Source organism: Mustela nigripes, chromosome 14, assembly GCF_022355385.1.
Source record: "Mustela nigripes isolate SB6536 chromosome 14, MUSNIG.SB6536, whole genome shotgun sequence".
Lineage (NCBI taxonomy): Eukaryota > Metazoa > Chordata > Mammalia > Carnivora > Mustelidae > Mustela > Mustela nigripes.
In genome coordinates this window covers 85,287,074-85,293,103 of record NC_081570.1, presented here as the reverse complement: position 1 = coordinate 85,293,103, position 6,030 = coordinate 85,287,074, and the positions used below count along the sequence as shown (strand labels likewise).

Below are 6,030 nucleotides of genomic sequence, written 5' to 3'. Positions count from 1 at the left end.
TCATGTTTACAAAAAAAGTCCACAATCCTATTACCCCAACAAAACTATTACATTTATGTATTCCTTTCTAGTCTTTTCACATAATAATATTTTCATAAATATTTCATATCAACGATTTTTCATGTATTACATTCAACACCCATAAGTCCTTAATATTTTATAGTCCTTAATATTTACATTATATTAATATTATACAAATCATTTCTATTTATTTATTTTTTAATTTATTTGACAGCAAGCAGGCAGAGAGGCAGGCAGAGAGTCAGAGAGAAGTGGAAGCAGGCTCCCTGCTGAGCACAGAGCCGATGTGGAGCTCGATCCCAGGACCCCAGGATCATGACCTGAGCCGAAGGCAGAGGCTTTAACCTACTGAGCCACCCAGGTGCCCCAATATTATACAAATTATAAAAATTATGATTTGTAGGAATTACAGAATTTTTCATTCAAGTCAATGTAAACATTTCCTGTTAAACATAAAGACTGTTTCATCCATTTATGTGATTGTAAGCAATGTTATGATCAATATCATGTAATATCACTTTTTTATGTGTTTTAGATTATTTCATGGACTAAAGTCCCAGGAGTGGAATAAATTCATGAACAAAAACATGAATATTTTATATCTCAGAAAACATATTTGGGTATCTATCTATCTATCTATCTCCAGGTTGCTTTCCAAGAAGAATGAGTCAATTAACAATGTCATCTGTAGTATCTGAATACCTCTCAAAACTAAAAACAGTTATTTGTTTCTGTTTGTTATAGACTGAATTGTATAAACACCCAAATTCATACGCTGAAGTCCTAAACCCAGTATATCAGAATGTGACTTTATTTGGAGATAGTAATCTAAAAAGTTAATCACATTAAAATAAGGTCATTAGCCTGGGCTCTAATCCAGTTTGACTGGTATCCTTGTAAGATAAGGAAATTTGGGCACAGACAATGCACAGAAGGAAGCTGATGTGACAATACAGGGAGAACACCATGTAAACATGAACATGGCCATCTACCAGCCTCGGAGAGGGGTCTGGAAGAGATCTTTCTCTCATAGCCCTAGGGCCGAGTCAACCCTGCCAAGACTTTAATTTTGGACCCCTCACCTCCAGAAGTGACAGACCATATTTCTGTCATTTAAACCACCCAGTGTGTGGTACTTTGTTACAGCAGTCCCAGTAAATGAGTACATTGTTTTTTGCTAATAGCAGACTTACACTACTATGTGCCATGCACTGTACTAAGTGCTTTAACATACTTATATCATTGAATCCTCATGTCAACCTTAGGAGGTAGGTGCTATTATTATCTTTCTTTTACAAATACAGATGAGAGAGGCAAAGAGAAGTTAAAACTTATGCAACAGAGCATAGCTAGAAAATGAGTAGAGGGGAATTTTAAGATAGCAAGTCTGCATATGTTAAAAAAAAAAAAAGATAGCAAGTCTGCTTCTAGCATTGGTGCTTTCATTTATGCTATGCTCTCTCTTATGATAATTTACTGGGGAAAAGTGGTGACCCACTTTAATATTAATTTGTTTGAGTACTGGTAAGACTGAATGCTTCTCTTGTGTTTACCCCAGGACCCTGGGATCATGGCCTGAGCCGGAAGCAGATGCTTAACGACTGAGCCACCCAGGCACCCCAGGTCTAAATTTTTTAGTAGCTGAAATAAAGAAAACAGTAAAGGGACTAAATAGTAGATGGATATGGCTGAAGAATGAATTAGTGAGATGGAAGATCAGACTAAAAAATTTCCAGAGGCAGCAGGAATGGATAAGAAAAAAATAGATAAAAGGGAAAAAAAATATATTTTTTCTTAAAAATATAAGAAAGGAGCTAAAAGCTGTGTGGGTAGACACAAACAAGAAGATATCCAAATAATAGTACTCCCTGAAAGCATAAAGAAAAGAAAAAGCTGAAGAAATAAAATGACAAATATTCCAGAAATAAGAGAAGATATCGGATTGAAAGGGCTCATAGAATGCCAAATGAAACAGATAAGAAAAGTTAGAATAAAATCCTGAATGAAAACAAAGAGATGGTTCTGAAAGCTTCAAGAACGAAAGAATAGATCACTACTAATGGAACAAGATAAAGGTCAACAGAAAATAATTGGATGCAAGAAGACAATGGAATAATACTTTTTAAAATATTGAAGGAAAAGAACTTAAACTCAAGTGCATTATGTCATTTAAATGTGAGAACATAATAAAAAAATTTCCAGTCATACAGGGCCTCAGAAGTTCTGACACATAAATTCCAACTTTAAAAACACTTGGGATGCCTGGGTGGTTCAGTTGTTAGGCGTCTGCCTTCGGCTCAGATCACAATCCCAGTGTCCTGGGATGGAGCCCTCCATCGGGCTCCCATCTACTCCCCCTGCTTGTGTTCCCTCTCTCACTGTCTCTCCCTCTCTGTGAAATAAATAGATAAAATCTTTTAAAAAAAAGTAAAAATAAAAACACTCTTGAAGATAGTGCTCGTAACACAATGGAAACAACTATAACCTTAGAGATCACACATGCTTTTTTACTGGGCACTGTTCTGAGAGGTTTCATAAGTAACAAATAAATGAGATTAATTCATTGAATTAACTCAAATAAATAAATCTTGGAGGATGTTGTAAGAGAGATGGATAGAAAAGATGATCAAAGTACATATAAAAGTTTATTGCTCCCTAAAAAAAGAAATAACCCAAGAAAAGAGAATGAAAAAGTCAAGTCAAAATAATTCATTAAAATACAAATGGGGCACATGCTAAATTACTTGTTTTGTTAGGAATCAGTTGGTACAGTTATATACATATAGGTCTTAGGAACAAAAATCATAAGGACAAGATGAGTGGATTAAAACGGAATGTGTTGGTTCTTCTTTATTTGTAAAAGGCAAGCCTACAAAGTTAATAAATGTGAGACATTATCTTTGTGACACGAGGGTGGGATAGGATTTCTGAAATAAACTACAGTGAAGGACATCATAGATAAGGTCAATTTGGCTTTTAGTGGGAATATAGACTAATGTAATCATTATGGAAAGAAATTTGGTAGTATTTAATCAAAGAGCATACGAGTATAGTGTATGAGCTCTGATACAGTAATACCAAGTGAAAGAAGCCAAACACAAAGTACAAATACTGTATGTTTCCATGTATATGAGGTACACAGAACAGTTAAATATTTAGATGCAGAAAATAGAATAGTGGTTACTAGGGGTTAGGGGATGAGAGAATGGGGTTATTGTTTACTAGGTACAGAATTTCAGTGTGGGATGATGAAAAATTTTGGAAATGGATAGCAATGATGGTTACACAACAATGTACTTAAAGCTCCTGTGTACTTAAAATGGTTAAAATGGGGGCGCCTGGGTGGCTCAGCGGGTTAAGCCGCTGCCTTCGGCTCAAGTCATGATCCCAGAGTCCTGGGATCGAGCCCGGCATCGGGCTCTCTTCTCAGCGGGAAGCCTGCTTTTCTCTCTCTCTCTGCCTCCCTCTCTGCCTACTTGTGATCTTTCTGTCAAATAAATAAATAAAATCTTTGAAAAAAATGGTTAAAATGATATATTTTATGGTAAAATGATAAATGTGCATTTTGCCTCACACACAAAAAACATCAATAGTAAAAAAAGAAAAAACCCAATAATCCAATTAGAAAATGGGCAAAAGACACAGACTTCATCAAAAAGAGATACAGATGACAAATAAGCACATGAATAGATAGATGTTCAATACCATTAGTCATTAGGGAAATGCAACTTAAAACCACAACATATAGTGGTATACACAACCACCAGAACAGCTTAAAAAATGATTAATATCAAATGCTGCTGTGGATGTGGAGAAGGTGGGTCTCTTCAGTTTGTTCGGGGGAATGTAAAAAGATACAGCTAATTTGGAAAAAAGTTCAGCAGTTTCTTATAAAACAAAATACATATGACCCAATCATATTCTTGGGCATTTGTCCCAGAGAAATAAAAAATTTATGTTCACTCAAACACCTGTATATAAATGTTTATATTAGCCTTATTTATATTAACCAAAAAATGGAAAAAACCAAAATGTCCAACAGATGAAATGTTACATTCATGAAAGAGAATACTGTGGAGCAATACAATGGAATAAACTATTGATACATGCAACAGCTTGGAGGCATCTCAAAGGGAATTATGTTTAGTGAAAGAATCAATATCAAAACGTTGCATACTATATAATTCCATTTTTATATATATTCCTTTTTAAAAAAAGATTATTTATTTATTTATTTGACAGGGACAGAAATCACAAGTAGGGAGAGAGACAGGCAGAGAAAGACGGGGACAGGCTCCCTGCTGAGCAGAGAGCCTGAGCAGGCCTCGATCCTAGGACCCTGAGACCATTACCTGAGTTGAAGGCAGAGGCTTAACCCACTGAGCTACCCAGGCGCCCCTCATCTATATATATTCTTAAAATGATAAAACTATAGAGATGCAGAACAGACTAGCAGTTGCCAGAGACCAGAGGTTGTTGGTGTGACTCTAAAGGGGTAGCATGAGGAAGACCTCTGTGCTTATGGAGCAGTTTGGTATCTTGACTGTGCTAGTAGTTACATGAAGCTATACACAGGGCAAAATTACACAGAACCATATACACGTATGCTCACACACCAATGAGTAATATAAAAATAGTTAAAACTGAATATGTTCTAAAGTCTAGTTAACTAATGTCAGTTTCCTGATTTTGATATTGTACTACAGTAAGATACACAGTAAGGTAAGATATCCTCATTGGGAAAACTGGATGAAGGCTTCAGAATATTCTTATCTATAATTTTTGCAACTTTTTTTCCCTTTTCTTTCTTTCTTTCTTTTTTTTTTTTTAAATATTTTATTTATTTATTTGACAGAGAGAGTGAGCACAGGCAGATAGAGTAGCAGGCAGAGGCAGAGGGAGAAGCAGGCTCCCTGCTGAGCAAGGAGCCCGATGTGGGACTCAATCCCAGGAGGCTGGGATCATGACCTGAGCCGAAGGCAGCTGCTCAACCAACTGAGCCACCCAGGTGTCTAACTAGGTTCCACACCCAACCTGGAGCCCAAACCCATGACCTTGAGATGAAGACCTGAGCTGAGATCAAGAGTCAGGCACTTAACTGACTGAGCCACCCAGGCGCCCTATTTTTTGCAACTTTCTATCAGTCTCCAATTCTTTCAACATTAAGAAGTTAAAAAAATCTATATGTACATAAAACAGTATATGTTTTGCAGAACATAACACAAAAATGTATATGTACTGTATGCTCCGCATATGTCTGTGCATTACTTCCTGTTTCTAAAGGGTAATAAAATAAATTATCATTAGTCTTGCACTGGCTGGTGATGATAGTGTGCCACAAAAATAAGAATATGATGAACTTCTAAGAGGATAAAAAAGTGTATCTATTCTAACTCTGTAGATGAAACTTTTTACAAAAAGAATTTTCTAATAGCCCAAATTAGAGACTGATTGTAGATGAAATCTTAGTAGCTGTGTGACTCTACTGTGTGACTCTTAGCCACTTAGTAGCTGTGTGACTCTAGGCAAGCTACTCTGCTTCAGTCATCTCATCAGTACAAACGGGAACACTACAACTCACCCCCAATGTTCTTGGGAGTATAAATGAGAGTAACATAGGTAAAGAAGTTAGCATAATGCCTAGCACATAGTAAGTACTTATTATTATAATTATAAATGCAACCACCAAAATTACCTTTCAAATTAGCTGACAAAATATATTAAATTTTATTTTTCCTCTAGAAGCTAAACTAAACCCGTGAGATCAGGACTGTGTTAATTTTTCTCACTGTTATATTCTGAAGTTTTTTTTTTTTTTTTTTAAAGATTTTATTTATTTACTTGAGAGAGAGACAGTGAGATAGAGCATTAACGAGGAGAAGGTCAGAGAGAGAAGCAGACTCCCCATGGAGCTGGGAGCCTGATGCGGGACTCGATCCCAGGACTCCAGGATCATGACCTGAGCCGAAGGCAGTCGTCCAACCAACTGAGCCACCCAGGTGTCCCTAA

At 36.4% G+C, this 6,030-nt stretch overlaps 1 protein-coding gene across 1 annotated transcript in view; it reads right to left on the bottom strand.

Moving 5' to 3' along the window:
• Nucleotides 1-6,030, bottom strand: part of AGL (amylo-alpha-1, 6-glucosidase, 4-alpha-glucanotransferase) — an 80,051-nt gene that overhangs the window by 17,338 nt on the left and 56,683 nt on the right. The window lies entirely within an intron of this gene.